The sequence below is a fragment of the Gossypium arboreum genome, chromosome 12 (assembly GCF_025698485.1).
Source record: "Gossypium arboreum isolate Shixiya-1 chromosome 12, ASM2569848v2, whole genome shotgun sequence".
Taxonomy (NCBI): Eukaryota; Viridiplantae; Streptophyta; class Magnoliopsida; order Malvales; family Malvaceae; genus Gossypium; species Gossypium arboreum.
In genome coordinates this window covers 51,054,494-51,074,552 of record NC_069081.1, presented here as the reverse complement: position 1 = coordinate 51,074,552, position 20,059 = coordinate 51,054,494, and positions in this window count along the sequence as shown.

The following is a 20,059-nucleotide window of genomic DNA, read 5'->3' as shown; positions in this document are numbered from 1 at the left end:
GGTTGGGTTAGGCTAGTTTAATAATCGGGTTTGGGTTTACTTGTAAAATGGGTTTATAAATTGGGCTACAATCTATAATGAAGACTGTATCTGGACTTAAAACATTGGTTTTTTTATTTATTTTATTCTATTTATTATTGTTTTTAGATAATTTATGGGCCCGGGCGAAATGGACCGATTACAAGCATCTTTAACTCGTAACTGATAATAACCAGATTTTAAATCAATCTTTGAAAACATTGTTGCACCTTTCAACTGATCAAACAAATCGTCTATTCTCAGCAACTGATATTTATTCTTTATCGTAACCTTGTTGAGCTGACAATAGTCATTACACATTCTCATTGACCCGTCTTTCTTCTTAACAAACAACACTGGTACACCCTAGGGCGAGAAACTCGGTCGTGTGAATCCTCTATCAGTTAATTCTTGCAACTGAGCTTTCAACTGTTTCAACTCTGTCGGAGCCATTCTATACGGAGCTAAATATCAATGAAGTTCCCGGTACTAAATCAATAGCAAATTTAACCTCTCCGATCGATGGCAAACCCGATAACTCTTCTGGAAACACATCTAGATACTCGCAAACAACTGGTACTGATTCAATCTTTGATTCTGACACTTTTGTATCAAGTACATATGCAAGATATGCGTTGCATCCCTTTTTCACATATTTCTTAGCTAACATCGATGAAATTACAGCTGGTAAACCACTCAGTTCATTTGATTCAATTCGGAGAGTCTCATTATTTTGACCTTTCAACTCAATTGTCTTTCGTCTACAATTTACTAATGCATCATGCAATGTCAACCAGTCCATACCCAGAATTACATCAAACTTATCAAATCAGCCAGAAAACATTAACCCCGTGTCATTAACGGACAATTCTTGTAAACTTTGTCAATCAGGACATATTTGCCTAAGGGGTTCGACACTCTTATAACAAACTCAGTAGAACCAACAAGTAAATTCTTACTAGACAATAAGTTCGCACATATATATGAATGAGTTAATCTGAAGTCTATCAATGCAACTACATTAGTGTCATAAAGAGAGAATGTTCCGATAATAACATTTTTGAGATGACGTTTCTTCGTGAGCACGAATAACATAAGTTCTGGTTGGTGCCCTAACTTGAGATCTTATAGTAGTATCTTGTGTTGCACCTTTACTACCACTCACGTTTCCAACATTACGGGATGGTTTTCCTCTCGCAGTCGTGTTGCTTGATCTTGCTGTAACACCCTTAACCCGTATTCGTCACTAAAATAGGGTTACGAGGCATTATCGGATAACACACCTCATTCACATACATTTATTCATTCATATTCAAAATCCAATCAAAACATTCACAATATCTTTTGTAAGGCTCTATGAGACCTTAAAACATACTTAGAAGTGTTCGGGACTAAACCGATAACATATGCAAACTTTGAGAAACTTAGAAAATTTTCAAACATATAAGGGTTACACGCCCGTATGAGTAGGCCGTGTACCTCACACGGTCATCAGACACGCCCGTGTCACAGACCTTGTCAAAACAGGGCATACATACTGACTTGTACCACACGGATAAGGACACACTCATGTGCCAGGCCGTGTGAAATTAAAGGGGGTTACTGACTTGGCCACACTGTCGACTACACGCCCGTGTGTCTAGACCTACACAAGACTGACTTAAATTCGAAGGGCTACCCTAGAGGGCACACGACCATGTAACATGACCGTGTGTCGCACACGGCTAAGACACATGCCCGTGTCTCTGCCTGTGTGGAAAAAAATAGGTTGTTTTCAAATCCAATTTGCCACCCTTTTCTTATACACATCTTGTAACACCCCTTACCCGTGTCCTACGCTGAGACAGGGTACGAGGCATTACCTGATTTAAACACAAATAATCATGAAAACCAGGCCATAAAATTTCATTCATATTTTAAATCATTCTATCACATGCACATAGTCCCTTATTTGGGTTTACGAAACCCAAAACATACTTTAGAGAGGGTTCGGGACTAAACCGAGAACTTTGGAAAGCTCTGGGAAAAACTTAAAAATTTTTCTCATGAAATAGGGTCACACGCCCATGTGGACACAGGGGTATGCCCGTGTGCCATCAAGACGCCTGTGTCCTCAGGCCGTGTAACTCTCTGTTTATGATGTCAGCAAATAAATTGAACCACACGGCCAGACCACACGCCCGTGTCTCTCACACGGTGGAGACACACGGCCGTGTCCCATCCAGTGTAGTTAACTCTTAGGCTATTTTCCAAGCCTTTTTGTTAACCTTACATGCACACACATATACATGGATCCAATGGCATTCAACATCCTCAATTATGATACAAACATATCATTTACCTATCAACATGCATGTGTTACACATTCCCACATTAAACCAAGACTAGTCATACCATAGTTATCTTTGTGCCAATTTATTTCAACTTATCATCAAACTTTCATGTTCAAAGCATTATTATTTTATCTCCATATTAACATTTAATTCATGGTCATAAAACATGCATTCAACACACATGTCATATTGCCAACCATGCATGACAAACAAACATAATCATATCTTCACATCATAAGCAATAAATCATAACATGACTAGCTAGACTTACAAGCCATAATCAATATGAGCCACATCTCATGACCATATGCAATAGCTCAAAATGGGCCAATACATTTGGCCAAATCATAATAACTCATGTCATAGAACTAGGTCGCTATACATGCCACTCACTTGATAATTCTAACATATGTAACAATATTCCAAAGGTATTGGCTTGATAGTGTGATGCTGCCTCCGAAGATCTCCTACCCCGAGCCGACCTGGCAACACTAAAAGAAATGGAAAGGAAGGAGTAAGCTTTACGCTTAGTAAGGTCAAATGAAAAATAATAAGCGATGTATTAACATGCTATTTTTCAATTCCTTTCTATTTATTCAAAGTCCAGTTAAGCTATTTTCTCGAGTCACGTTCACTAAATTATTTATATCCGGAGCTACGGGACTCCAAATTGAGAACTGATAATTTTCTTAGAAACTAGACTCACATATATTATTATTATTATAAAATTTTCATAATTTTTGATCTAACCTGTAAGTACATTTTATTATTCAAAGTCTCCCCTATTTTGCTGTTTGACAGCTTCGATCTTTCTTTACTAAAATTTATTTATCTCATAGTATGGGACTTGGATGATGCTCCCGTATATTTCCATTGAAAATAGACTCATTAAGGATTTTAAGCATGTAATTTATAGCCCATGATTATTTTCATGAAATTTTTAATGGTTTTTCCAAAGTAAGATAGGGGAGTCCGAGATCACTCTGACCCTATTTCACAAACATTCAAATATCTCATAATAGGAGACTCTTTTACTTACACTATTTCCTTTATAAGAAACTAAAATTAATAAGATTTAATTGCATATTTTATTCGACATTTAATTCTACTTCCATAATTTTTGGTGGATTTTCAAAGTGGGATTACTGCTACTATCCAAACTGTTTTAGTACAATATAATGATACCATCACAAGATTTTCATGAAATTACTCTTATAAGTATCACTCGTTCATTTTCATTCTTATCACAAGTCCATGGGTTTCGAGTATTTACCTATGCTATCATTTAGCACAACACTCATCCAAACGTGACAATTCATATGCATCATAACAGTATCATATAACATAAATGAGTTTATCATGGCAAGAACCTTTTTATTTCATTTCTCATATTAATCTCATTGAATTTCTCAGAATCACGATGGATATCCCATTCACCATCAATTCATACAAGTGATCATTTCAAGTATGTACTCCCACGAAACTCGCTCTTACGACGGGATCACCAGTCCAGGCTAAATCACCTGTAATATAAACTCATATGGTAATGTTGGGATTACCAGTCTAGGCTAAATCCCCTGCAGCAACAATTACCCTTATGAGTTCGGATCTGAATTACCAGTCCAGACTAAATTCAGATCCTAATCGGATTACCCGTCTGAGCTAAATTCATTTTAGCACACATATTCTTTGGGTGGCTAGATCACTTTACAAGTTCATGTCCGTCAATTCGTATTTTCCCTTTCTAAAAAGCATACTCTCGCAAACCTCCTTTCTTACAGCGGGATTACCAGTCCAGGCTAAATCCCCTGTAATATAAACTCATAGAGTATTGTCAGGATTACTAGTCTAGGCTAAATCCCCTACAACGACATATACTCTAATGGGATATGATCTAAATTACCAGTCTAGGCTAAATTCAGAACCTAATTTGGATTACCTGTCCGAGCTAAATCCGTTCACACATATTCTTCGGGAGGCCTATATAGGGATTGAATCACCCGTCCGGGCTAGATCCTTTTTACCATCAATTCCTTTTCAAGAATCCATCGAATATCTTATTTCATTCAACCGGGATTTTTCTTCCTCTTATTATCAATAATGTCAATGTTTCATAAATTTTCACACATTGACCATTCAAATCATATTCTTATCAAGAGCATACATTTATCATATAACCATCATTTAAGCAATTCACATACCTCACACATTGTATTTACTTGCAAATGGACTTATCTTCCTTTTCACTCTTTCACAAGCTATCCAACTTAATAAAACATCATGTTATATCAAATTCTCAATATATTCAGCTATTATATAGCAAGCCATCAATGATTGAACCATCAAACATTTCATGTGCTACTAGTCATATATTATTGTTCTCACAAATTTTATATACCATTCTTTCATCACTTTTCAATATATTAAATCATGCCATTCGTGCAATAATAATATAGAATTTTCAATTCAAATATAGCATTGCAATATTATTGACACACAAACTTACCTCGGTACCAAAATAGCAAAAAGGAACCTAACCGTCGATTTTCCATTTTTCACCCGATCTAGGTCCAATCTTCGTTTTCCTTTATCTGTAATAGCACATTTTGTCTAATTATTAGTCAAATTATTTAATGTGTTCCAAAAATATTATTTTGGAAAAATTATATTTTTACCCCTAAACTTTGTCAAAATTACACTTTTGCCCCTAGGCTCGTAAAATAATTTTTATTAAATTTCCTCACTCTTTAATTCTAGACGAACCATTTTCATAACTATAGTGAACCACAATTCTCATCAAAACACACTTCTATACCATTTTTACAACTTTTACAAAATGGTCCCTTCGGACGTTTTCATCGGAAATCGCTTAGTAAAAGTCATTTATTTAACACCCAACACTCATTTTCTACCATTAGACATCAAAATGCATGCATGTCAAACATGGGTCAATTTTTAAACATGAACCCTAGCTCAAATTAATGGTAGAATGTAACATCCCAAACCCGGCCCAAACGTTATGGCTGAATCTGACGTGCCACATTGGAGTTGAAAACCCACGTTCCGTTTTAGTGTTTTAAAACCATATATTTTGTTGAGTTAACAAAGTGTATGGAAGCTGGGCACCAGTAGGTATCCAAGACAGAGGAGGTGAGCCATGAAGGTCGCTTAAGTACCAAGCTCTTTGATTGGATCCAATCCTGACATGCCCACAACCATAGCCACACTTTGTTATATCGAGTTTAAATTTGTTTAAGTGGACGTCTTTGATAAATCGATTAATCGTGGTGTTGAGATATTTTGAAAACAAGTGTCGCTTTGAAAACACGTCCTATGTCTAGCCCATTTGAACAATTATCAACCAGGTTTGAAGTTATTAAAAATAAAATAACCCCGAAAAGAAATAAAAGGAAAGTTAAAATGGCCTTATTACAACCTAAAAATAAATAATATTTAAAGGAAATTTAAAGAAAACCTACGCTTATTTAAAAGTCCAAAGACAATCACCGTGGCCACTCAATCCCTCCTACCCAAGTCCCCACATCAAGGCTCACCTGCGGGGTTAAGGAAAGGGGTGAGTTTGGAAACTTAGTGTGCAACAAGCCCTTTCAGAGCCCAAAACAATAATGACTGTTGGGTCTAAGCCCAAATCCAATCTCAAACATGTATTGGGCCATAGCCCTTTTCATATTTCATATTTCATAACACCGGGTCAAGCATTTTCAAATTTCATATTCTCGGGCAAGCCTTTATCAGAAACGGTATGGCCCATAGGCCCATTTCAATATCACATATAATGTCAATGAAAGAATGCAACCCATTTGGGAGACTACTCAACCCACCATCCGCTACTCTCCACCAGTACCAACCAACACACCATGTGGGGATTTACTCGACCCACCTCGCCATAACTCTCCACCGGCAAGATAGTCTTTATCATATAACCGAGGCCTAGCCTCCTTTAATAATCGGGCAAAAGCCCTTTTTATAATCGGGGCATAAGCCCTTTAATAATCAGGGCGTAAGCCCTTTTGATAATGGGGCATAAGCCCTTTTGATAATCAGGGCATAAGCCCTTTAATAAGCGGGGCATAAGCCCTTTTCACTTCCTCCATTCATATAAAAACCCAACCCAATGCATTTATGAACATCTCGTGTGCATATCATACATATCATGTGCATATCATACATGTCATGTGCATATCATACATATCATGTTTATCAAAATCCCATGCATTAAGTTCATATATAAACCCTAGGGGTATAATGGTTATTTTTACCTAGGGGCAAACGGTCATTTTCATATTATAAGGGTAATCTTGTAATTTTACCAAAATTAGGGTTTACATGTTCATTAACTGTTACAAAACAATTCATGGGTGCATACAATGATTCCGGCCCACTTTTAGCGAAAACGAGTTATTGGGCCAAAAACCCCGATGGGCCCTACTCAATTGATTTTGTCATCTAGGCCCATTTAGCCTATATCCATAACAGATTTAATGTCTTAACATGCAATTTAATAGATTTCCCATTTTCTACCAAATTTACCCAAATGGGCCCGAAAGCCTATTGGGCCCTAATTCACCCTCGAGGCCCAACCTACCGTGAACGCCAAATCACGTCCTTCTCGTTTCCATTGCTCCCAATCATCATCTCATCGATTCTAACTAACTAGTGAGTGTTCGCTGCTCACAAGTCCTCGAAATGCCGTAATTTGGCATTTACTTTTCGCATTTATCACTTTAAGCTATGAAAAAGGGTTCGTTACACACGATTTGCGATATTCCTTGACGAGATCTCCTATGCGATTTCTCCTATAATCAACCACTTATAGATTAGACCATGTTAATATTAAACCAAATCGAAAACTACCTATTATCATCACTTACACATTCGGCCACCATCCACAATGGCCCTTGGGTTCATACCTTTGCCGAAGTTGATGACTAGATTTAGTCACTCCGATGATCCAAGCTTTTCACACACTCCTCGATCGGTAGCCTTTAATCCTCACTAGTACCAACAAACCAAAGGTTTTTAGCTTTTCTTAAACCACAAGATACAAATGGAAAGAAGGTTCGAATACTTACCAAGAGATCTACTCATTGAAGAACGTTCCAAATACCTTCCTACCCCATATCCATTGTGAATCCAACTTAAACGTCGTGAGAAAATAGATCTAAATATTAATTCCGAATCACTAAAATATGAAGCTTTCACTTTTCAAAGAAATATTAATCTAAGCTATTTAGAGGTTAGTACACACCGTTATGGGTTGAAGTTGAAACGCTTCCAAAATCAATCGCCTACGATAACCACCACCGTCACTCAAACTTAACTAATCCAATATCAATATATGTAAATCCTAAGCACATCACCATACGAAACATAAGGGCATATTCGTCATTTTACCATACAGGGGTATTACGGTCACTTTACCTTACAGGGGCTTTACGGTCACTTTACCCTACAGGGGCTTTATGGTCTTTTTACCTAATAGGGGTATTTTAGTTTTGGTAAATCTACAAACCAAGGGTATTTCAGTAATTTTGTAAATCAATGGTATTTCTATAATTTTTAGAAAGTCAAGGGTATTTCTGTAACTTTGTAAATCAAGGGTAAAATAGTAATTCTGTAAATCAAGGGTAAAATAGTAATTCTATAAATCGACGGTAAAATGATAATTTTGTAAATCGAGGGTAAAATAGTAATTCTATAAATCAAGGGTAAAACGATAATTTTATAAATCGAGGGTAAAACAGTAATTCTGTAAATCGAGGGTAAAACGGTAATTTTGTAAATCGAGGGTAAAACGGTAATTATGTAAATCGGGGGTAAAACGATAATTCTGTAAATCGGGGGTACTTTGGTAATTTTACAAGTCGAAGGTATTTCAGTAATTTTACAAATCGAGAGTATTTCAGTATTTTTACAAACTAAGGGTATTTCAATAATTTTAGTAAACTAAAGTATTCTAAACATGGATAACAATACTAATGGCTCTAAAGCCCATTCTCGGCCCAAATGGGCCCACACGCTCGTGTGGCCCTTTTAGCCCAAACCTAGCCACAGATATGCGATTCACCTAGCCTAATCCAATATTTACTACACAATCAAACAACTTATCCAATTGGGCCCGTAGGCCCATTGGGCCCACATGGCCCCTTTCGGCCCATCGCGGCCCGAAGTAGCCATCCTACAGCTAGAGTAGTAAGAAATACACACCTGATAGGAGACTGGAGTTAATCCACGCTCCGAGCACTCTTAGCCGACGCCCAACCCAAACGAGCACGCCATACAAATGAAAGGGATCAGCCAAGAAAGGTACATTTACTCTCTTCATGGTTCCCTCTATTTAAAGCCAGCTTCACAACCACTCTTATATTAGCTTCCTGATGTGGGATCCCTCCAACATTAGAGTTTAAATTCAACACCAACTCTTGCCGCCCCCTGTTAGCAAAATAAATGCTCTTTGCTTGCCATGGGATTCGAACCTATGCCTCCCCTTAAATGCTCCACACGCTACTTGCCACTAAGCCACAAGGCTTTTTGTGTCATTTATTTAACACAATAATTTAAAAACGCTCATCCAAGCATCCAGGTTTTTTTTTCACTTAATACCAAAATTTTTGCTAAAGCCCAAGTTTGAACCCAAGATTTCTCCAACACTTCTCAAAGCCATTAACCACTAATACAAAACATTTAATTGTTTCATTTCATTGCACAATTAAATACCTATATACAACCTCCTTACGGACCCCCACTCAAGGCCCAATACTTCTAGACCCAAATTCGGGGTGTTACATAGAAATAGATAGATCTTGCTACGGGGATTGCAAAAACGTAAAAATCATTAAAAAAAGGGGTTAGAACGGACTTACAATTGAGCTTGGAAGCTTGAAAAACCCTAGCCATGGTTTCTCTATGCATGTTTTGTCCAAGAGGTTGAAGATGGACAAAAATTGGCTTTTAATTTTGTTTTAATTCATTTTAATAACTAAATGACCAAAATGCCCTTAATGAAAAACTTTGGAAACATGCCTAACCATATCCATTTTTGTCCACCAACTTAAAAAATGGTCTAATTATCATATAAGGACCTCCAATTTAAAATTTCATAACAATTGGACACCTCTAGCATGTAGAAATGACTTTTTTCACTTTTCACGATTTAGTCCTTTTGACTAAATTAAGTGCCCAAACGTCAAACTTTTCAAACGAAATTTTCACGAAATCAATCCGTAAAATTGTAGACCATAAAAATATAATAAAAATAAAATTTTACTCATCGGATTTGTGGTCTCGAAACCACTATTCTGACTAGGCCCAAAATCGAGATGTTACACACCTACCAACGAAAATGGTATCATTTCATAACATTTATAGGCAACCAAAACATGCTAATTCATGTATAAAATCATGCCAACTATCCACAACCATTTCAACTACTCAATTTCATATTCAAAACATACCAAATCAATGTACCAAAATCATCAAACTTACATAACTTCTAAATGCATCTATATTACCTTTCCATCAACTAGATCATGCTTCCCAAACATATCAGTTCATCATCTATAAACCATACCAAATATACTATTCCTCAAGCATTAAAATATAACCAAATGAGAAACCATTTAGTCATACTAACAACCATAGCAAATGATGCTAAAACACAAGACATTTTATACACCATATATATTGCTTATCCAACACATAATTTAAGCCAACTTAAATGGCCAAATACATACCATCATTTACAGCAAAAGTAAGCCAAATCTCATGGCTATAACATATCTAAAAACATACTAAAATGACACTAGCCTGTACATGCCATATACCATATTTACAAGCATCCAAAAATACCAACAAGTAGTCGATAGTATGATGATGGTTCCCGATGATCCCCGAGTTTGAGCTAGCTTTGATAATCTATAAAACAGGAAAGAACACACAAAGTAAGCTTTAAAAGCTTAGTAAGCCATATAAAAATAAAGTCATCACATAAACATTTGCATACAATTCAATATGCTTAACATAGCGAATCATATTCAAATTCACAAACCTTTCTCATTCAACATATATATTCAATATCTTAATCAAGTTCATCAAATATTTCTCCTTTTCAATACTCGTATGAATTTCATACGTACTTGAATCATTTAGCTCATTCACATATTCTTTCTCAACTTGACTTTTCTCGTTGAACCGTTCGAAATCATTAAGGATACTAGGAAATCACATAAACTCGTACAATGCCATATCCCCGATATGGTTATATGTTATCACATATCGATGCCACTATCCCAGACAAGGTCTTATACGAAATCGATTAACAAGGCCAGTGTCCCAGACATGGTCATACACGTAGTCTCAATACAATGCCAATGTACCAGATATGGTCTTACATGTAATCACATCTTGATAACCTAATGTCATGCATCTGTATCCTATACTATTCCTAAGGTTTGTACGGGACTTTGGGATATCATAACTCTGTCGATTCTTACTTGTAATTACTTATTCAACATTTATAAAATTTCAATGATAAGTATACACATATAAATCAAATTAAAGGCGTTCATTTGTATATGAACTTAACTCGTATTTGGGATAAACGGATTGAATCAACTATTCTTTAACTTTCGATTTTTTCTTGATCTAAATCTGTTTTCTTTGTTCTTGATCTATATACATTCAAAATTAACTCTTTTATTCATAAACACATTCAATTTAGTCCACAAACACAAATTTAGACATTTTTCCACTTTAGCCGTAAACTTTCACATTTCTTACAATTTAGTCCCTATTTCACAAATGCACAAAATTCAACAATTTCAATTACACCCAAGCTAGCCAAATTTTTATAGACTCTATAATAGCCTATATTTGTCAATATTTCATAAATTTAACCACACATTTTACACTTTTCACTATTTAATCCCTAATTGACATTTTTGTCAAAAATCACTTAACAAAACTTGTATATCTATCATTAAACCTTCATAATCTATCATTAAACATCACAAAGACCATAAATTCAACAATGACACTTCACAAAATTATCAACAACTTCAGAAATTAGGGTACGAGCTAGCTAGTATTCAAAGAAATGATCACGAAAAACATAGAAATCATTAAAAATCGAGCTAAAATCGTACCTTAATCAAGCCAAATGTCTGCCGAATATCACAAGCCCTAAATGGATTTCTTCTTATTCTTATTTTCAGCTAGAATGAACTAAAAATGATGATAATTTCACTTGGTTTTATTTAATATAACATTAATAATCTATTTACCATTTTAACCTTATCTAAAACCATTTAAAACCATTCATTTAATGGTCATTTATGTCAAATTACACTATCAATGGTCTAATAACAATATAAGGACCACTCATGTAATAAACCATGGCAATTTAGTACTTTTAACATATAGAATGCAACTTTTGCATTTTACGCGATTAAGTTCTTTTTCTCAAATTTAGGTATTAACGATAAAATTAGCTCACGAAATTTTCACACATATATATTCACATGATATAGACATTAAAATAATATTAAAATAATTTTATGACCTCATATTTTTGGTTCCAAAATCACTGTTCTGATTTAGCTGAACTGGGCTGTTACAACTCTCCCCCTTAGGGACTTTCATCCCCGAAAATCTTACCAACGACTAGGTTTTGATATTGCTTTCTCATAGCATCCTCAGGTTCCTACCTAGCTTCTTCTACCCCGTGTCGATGCCATAATACTTTCACTAATGCTATTCTTTTATTTCTCAACTCTTTGATCTCACGAGCTAGAATTCAGATCGGTTATTCAATGTACGATAAATCTGACTGAATCTCAACTTCGATCGAGGAAATAATATGCGAGGGATCAGATCTATATCGTTGAAGCATTGATACATGAAACACATTATGAATCTTCTCTAACTCAGATGGCAATGCTAGCTGATCAGCCACTAGTCCAATTCACTCGATAATTTCGTACGGCCCGATGAATCGCGGGCTCAATTTTCCTTTATGACCAAATTGAAGTTTTTTCTTCCATGGAGATACTTTCAAAAACACTTTAACCTCGATTTGAAACTTAATATCTTCCCGTTTCAAGTTTGCGTTTGATTTCTGATGATCTGACGCTGCTTTCAGACTATCACGAATTACTTTCACTTTTTCTTCTATTTCTCTAATCAGATCAACCCCGTGAATCTTATTCTCACTTAGCTCAGTCCAGTACAAAGGTGTTCGACACTTCCGACTGTATAAATATTCGTAAGGTGCCATTTTAATACTCGACTGAAAACTGTTGTTATACGCAAATTCAATCAATGAAAAATACTTTTCTCACGTGCTTTCGAACTCAAGAATACAACATCTCAACATATGCTAGAGGATTTGTATAAATAGCTTGGATTGACCATCCGTCTGCGGGTGAAATGTGGTATTAAAATGTAGTTTTGTACCCAGTGCAGCTTGCAATTTCTTCCAAAATCTTGATGTGAATCTCGGATCTCTATCTGAAATAATAGAAAAAGGTACTCCGTGTAATCTCACAACCTCAAAGATATACAACTCAGCTAATTTTTCAAGTGAATAATCTATTCGTACAGGAATGAAATGAGCCAATTTTTTCAACTGATCAACAATAAACCAGATTGCATCTTTCTTACTTGAAGATAGGGGCAAACCCGAAACAAAATCCATAGTCACTCTATCCCATTTCTACTCAGGAATCATAATCGGCTACAATAAACCAGACAGTACCTGATGCTCAGCTTTAACTTGTTGACAAATCAAACATTTAGAAATGAACTCTGAAATGTCACGTTTCATACCATGCCACCAATAGATGTAGCATCCCAAAATAGGGCCTAAACAGAATAATGGTTGTGAAACCACAAATCTGAGATAGAAAAGTTTATTCTGACTAATTTTTTATAATTTACTGAGTGATTAGATGTATGTGTTAGAGTATTGATGGAAAATTTTATAGATAGCATGCTTAATTTACCTATTAGGGCTTAATTGCAAAAGTTGATAAATTTGAGTTTTAGATGCTAAAGGATTAAATTGAAGAGTATAATTGAAGTAGAGGTCCTTAAATGGTAATTAGACCATTAGGTTTTCATGGAAAAAATGGACATACATAGATAAAAATAACTAAAGTTTTAATGAAGGGTATTTTAGCCATTTGGTAATTAAAAGATTAAAAAGGGAAAAAGATCGCAAAATGTGCCCATCATTAGGCCGAAATTTCAAGGTTTCTTCATAGATAGGGTTTTTTCAAGCTTCCAAGCTTCATATTAAGTGATTCCAAGCCCCGTTTTTAATGTTCTTTACGTTTTTTGAAGTTCCGGTAACTTGATTTAGCTTATTCTAGCAATAATTTAACCTAGGGTTCATATTTGGAAAAATACCCATAGGTGAAATGTGTTTATTTTGATGTTTTATGGTAGAATATGAAGCTCAAAATTATGTTAAACGACTTGAGCTAAGCGATTTTAAGCAAAAATGAGTAAAACGACATAATCGGTAAAAATACCTAATGGTCATAAATACATGTTAGAGTGGGAATTTAATGTTGCCATAGGTAAATAAATGATTAGCATGTCATTAAACATAAGATTTAGGGATAAAGTTTCATTTCCGAGCCTTGGGGTAAAAGTGTAAATATGCAAAAGTTTAGGGGCAAAGTCATAATTTTCCCAAAGTTAGAGTAAATGACTGTTTTGATAAATGTGAATATTAAATAAGTTAAATTTGCTATTATAGATCAAGAAGAATGAAATTTGGGGTTAGACCGAGGAAAGAAAAAGGTTGAGGACTAAATCAAAATATTTGATCGTATTTTTTATCGAGATAAGTTTGTGGTAAATAAATGCAATGTTTTATTCTTTATAATTAGTGATGTTATTTTTTAGCATCTATATATTTATTTTTTATATTTATTCCTTGATGCTTCAAGCAAGAATTGACGAAGAAATGATACTTAAAAAGTCCCGGTTGAACCTTAGGAATGTGTAGGATACAAATGTCATGACATTATGGTTTAAGGATACCAAGTAAGACCATGCCAAGGCATGGAATTGGTAAGTTTTACAAGGCAAGGAAATCATGTAAGACTATGTCAAGACATGGCATTGATAAACTACGATAAGGTAAAGATCCCATGTAAGACCATGCCAAGGCATGGCAATGGTGAGTTCATAAGGCAAGGATACCACGTAAGACCATGTCAAGACATGAAAATGGTAAGTTTAAAAAGGAAAGGAACTCGTGTATCCTTAGTATTCCAAGTGGTTCAACGGAAAATTTACAGATTGTACCAAAAGGAAGGTAAGATAAGTCCATGTTCGAAAGGTTCAGGTTATCTTGATCATTCATTTAGAATGTTGTTATTTATTTACATGCAAACTTACTAAGCTTTATGCTTCCTCCCTTTCTTTTCTCTCTTTTTTATAATATCACAAAACCAACTCGAAAAATCGTAAGGACGTCAGAGATCGCCTCATACTATCAACGAGCTTTCTCGGTATTTTGTGACAAGAAATACTTTAAGTTATGGCATGTATAGGGACTTGGCTATTTTGTGTGTATGTCCTTATGATATGATTAAAGAATGGCATGTGAATACTTGGTAATGATTAGCTTATGATATAGCTAAATAAGAACATGTTTTGGTATTATGTATGCCTAAATGAGGTTTGATACAAAGAAATTATGGAGTAAGAGTTGGCCATGGAACAGTTAGGAAATAAAAGTAGTGATGTGGATTTGAAAAATCACTAAAAAATTTATAAATAGAATTAAATGGTGAATCAGATAGAGAATTAAAGCTTATTGAGTCTATTTTCATAGAAAAGAAACAGAGCAAGAAAAGGAATTCTATATTCTGAGATTTTTAATTTTTGTAGGACTAGTTCAGAGTGACTTCGTGATCCCCTATTCCAAATTTGGAAAATAAATATAAATTGTAAAAAAAAGAATTATAAGTCATAGTTTATATGTCTAGATTCCTTAGTGAGTCTATTTTCATTTGAAATAAACGAAAATGTTATCTGAATTCTATATAATGAGATAATTTATTTTGTGTAAAGAGAGATCAGGTCCACTGAACTGTAAACAAGGGAAAGTTTAATGAATAAACTGTACTAATTGGCCAAACCAAAAATTCTGGAAAAATTATGGTAAGAAGATATGTGAGTCTTGTTTCAGGGAAAATTTACGGATTTAAATTTCAAGTTTCGTAAGTCATGTTATAATTACTTTAGTGACTATTACACAGATGGACAATTTTATTATGAATAGTGAAATAAATTGTTTTGATTTGTGTAAGTAATTGGAAAATTTTTAATGTTCCCGGTTTGGTCCCGAACCTTTCCAATTGCATGTTTTAGGGCCTCGAAGGCCCTTTTTAGGGATTTATTGGATGAATACGAGCGAATTAATTTTTAAACGTAAAAAAAACTTATACCTTGAACAAGTAAGATAAGTCTAGTAACGCCTCGTGCTCGACTCTGGCGACGGTCTCGGATAAGGGGTGTTACAATAGAGCTGTTTCAAATTGTTATAAATTTTCGTACTTCCCGAGTGAATAGATAAATGACTACTATGTGCTTCATTCAAAATCATCTGAATCAACTTTGAATTTCTTGGAACACATATTCGGCCTCTGAATCTTAAACAATCATCAGAATCAACTTGAAACTCTAAATCAGGGTTCGAATCACATTGAGCTCTTTTAGCTAACATTTCATTATTAGTCTTATAAGCTTCATAAATCTACTATAGAAATAATGGTCTCGCTTTCAACTTGGCTACTAACAAACCATCGTCAGACAAAGCCAAATGTGTGTTCAAAGTACGTAAAGCAAACACAGACTTTCGGCTCAAAGCATCATCAACTACGTTTGCTTACCCCGGATGATAGTCAATTACCAAGTCATAGTCTTTTAACAATTCAAACCATCTCCGTTGTCATAAATTCAAGTCTTTCTGAGTCATCAAATATTTCAAGCTTTTGTGATCGGTATAAATATGACATTTCTCACTGAACAGATAATGATACCAAATTTTTAATGCAAACACAATAGCTGTTAACTCTAAATCGTGTGTCGGGTAATTCTTTTCATGTGACTTCAACTATCTTCAGGCATAAGTTATGACTTTGCCTTTTTGTATCAAAACACAGCCTAGACCATTCAACGATGCATCACTATAGGTTACAAATTCTTTACCTGATTCTAGCTGTACTAACACTGGAGCTTCAGTCAATATGGCTTTCAACTGATCGAAACTTTTTTGACATTTATCTGACTACTTGAACTTAACATTTTTTGAAGCAATCTTGTCATTAGAGTCACAATCATCGAAAAGCCTTTCACAAACCGTCTATAATAACAAGTGAGTCCCAAGAAACTACAAACTTCAGACTCGGAGGCTTCCAATCCATTATTGTAGAAATCTTGCTCAGATCGACTCGAATACCCGATGCTGACACAATATGCCCTAGAAAGCCAACCTCGCACAACCAGAATTCACATTTACTGAACTTTACATATAACTGCTTATCACGTAGAGTCTGTAATACAATTCTCTAATGCTCGGCATGCTCAGTTTCATCTCGTAAGTATATCAATATGTCGTCAATAAATACGACAAAAAATCGATCTAAGTACGGTCTAAAAATCCAGTTCATTATATCCATAAAGATAATGGGTGCATTCATTAGCCCGAAAGGCATAACTAAAATTCATAGTAACCATACCTCGTTCTGAATGCAGTTTTTGGCAGATCAAAGTCTTTAACTCTCAACTGATAATAACCCGATCTCAAATCTATCTTTGAAAAAATTGTAGCCCCTTTAACTGATCAAACAAATCATCTATTCTGGGCAGAGGATATTTATTCTTAATAGTCACTTTTTTAAGCTGTCGGTAGTATTTACACATTCTTATAGTACCATCTTTCTTTTTCACAAAAAAATACAGGAGCACCCCAAGGTGAGAAACTCGGTCGTGCAAATCCTCTATCTGTCAACTCTTGCAACTAAGATTTCAATTCTTTTAACTCTATTGGATCCATTCTGTACGGAGCTATCGATATCGGCGTTGTTCCCGGTACTAACTGAATGCCAAACTCAACCTCTCGAATTGGTGGTAAACCCGATAACTCTTCCGAAAACACATCCAAATATTCACACACAACTGGCATTGATTTGATTTTCTTTTCAGTCACTTTCGTATCAAGCACATAAGCATAATAAGCTTCGCAACCCCTTCTCACATATTTCTGAGCTAACATCGATGAAATCACTGCTGGCAAACCATTCAAATCATCTGATTCAATCTAAAAAATCTTATTATTTTGACATTTCAAATCAATTGTCTTTCGTTTGCAATTCACAATAGCATCATGCAATGTTAGCCAATTCATACCCAGGATTATATCATATTCATCAAATGGTAACAACATGAAATCGGCCAGAAAACAAAAATCTCGAATCATCAATGAACAGTTCTTGCACACTTTATCGACCAACACACTCTTGCCTGAGGTGTTCGATACTCTAATTACAAATTCAATAGACTCTACAGGCAAACCCTTATTGGATACTAAATTCACACATATATACGAATGAGTTGGTCCTGGATCTATCAATGTAATAACTTTAGTATCATAGAGAGTAAAAGTACAGGTAATGACGTCTGGAGATGACGCTTCTTCGTGAGCGCGAATAGCATAGGCTCGTGCAAGTGCTCTCACCTCTGACTTCACAGCAGAGTCTTTAGTCACTTTCTGGCTACCACTCACATTTCTCGTGTTTCTAGGTGGTCTACCTCTAGCTTAAGTGTTACTTGGCCTCGTGTTTTGTATTGTATCTTGCTCAGCCAACTCAGGACAATTACGAATGAAATGATCCAATGATCCACAATTATAGCAGGCCCGATCATTCAATGTAAAATCATCAGGATGCCTTTTACCACAATGTTTACATTCAAGTCGGTTAGGTCTCGCACTCTCAACACTACCTATCGAAGTAGCTGGAGCTTTGAAGCTTAACTATTGTCTTACTCGATCTCTATTTGAATGTCCCACTGATGTAGTAGAATGATTAAATGAGTCTCGAAATGTCTTCAATATAGACTGATAAGACTTACGAGTTGATCTCTTTCTCGAATCTCTTGCTTCAAAATCAAAATTTCCCTTTTCTTTGCTGAGATCTTCGGCTTTATAAGCCCTTTCAACTAAAACAACGAATATCAAGCCAACTGTGTGGCAAATATCACAAGCCCTAAATGGCTTTCTTCTTCTTCTTATTTTCGGCTACGATAAACTAAAAATGATGATAATTTCACTTGGTTTTTTTAATATAACATTAATAATCTATTTACCATTTTAACCTTATTTAAAACCATTTAAAATCATTCATTTAATGGCCATTTATGTCAAATTTCACTGTCAATGGTCTAAAAACAATATAAGGATATCTCATTTAATAAACCATTACAATTTAACACTTTTACCATATAGAATGCAACTTTTGCATTTTACGCGATTCAGTACATTTTTCTCAAATTTAGCTATTAAACGATAAAATTAGCTCACAAAATTTTCACACATATATATTCACATGCTATAGAAAACAAAATAATATTAAAATAATTTTATGACCTCAGATTTGTGGTTCCGAAACCACTGTTCTGATTTAGTTGAAACCAGGCTGTTACAACTTTCCTCCCTTTGGGACTTTGGTCCATGAAAATCTTAACAGCGAATAGGTTTAGATATTGCTTTCTCATAGCATCCTCAGGATCCCACATAGCTTCTTCTACCCTGTGTCAATGCCATAATACTTTCATTAATGCTATTCTTTTATTTCTCAACTCTTTGATCTTACGAGCTAGAATTCAGAATAGTTCTTCAATGTACGATAAATCTGATTGAATCTCAACTTCGGTCGGGGAAATAATATGCTAGGGGTCAAATCTGTATCATCGAAGCATCGATACATGAAATACATTATGAATCTTCTCTAACTCAGATGGAAATGCTAGCCGATAAGCCATTGGTCTAATTCGCTTGATAATTTCATAGGGTCCGATGAATTGCATACTCAATTTGCCTTTATGACCAAATCGAAGTATATTCTTCCACGGAGATACTTTCAAAAACACTTTATCCTCGATTTGACACTTAATATCTTTCCGTTTCAAGTCCGTGTATGATTTCTGACGATCTGATGCTACTTTCAGACTATCACGAATTACTTTCACTTTTTCTTTTGTTTCTCTAATCACATCAATCCCGTGAATCTTATTCTCACTTAGCTCAGTCCAGTACAAAAGTGTTCGACACTTCCGACCGTATAAAGCTTCGTAAGGTGCCATTTTAATACTCAATTGAAAATTGTTGTTATATGCTAATTCAATCAATGAAAAATACTTTTCCCACATGCCTTCGAACTCAAGAATACAAAATCTCAACATATGCTCGAGTATTTGTATAACTCGCTCGGATTGAGCATCCGTCTGTGGGAAATGTGGTATTAAAATATAGTTTTGTACCCAGTGCATCTTGCAATTTCTTCCAAAATCTCACTGTGAATCTCAGATCTGTATCCGAAACAATAAAAACAGGTACTCCGTATAATCTCACAACCTCGGAGATATACAACTCAGCTAATTTTTCAAGCGAA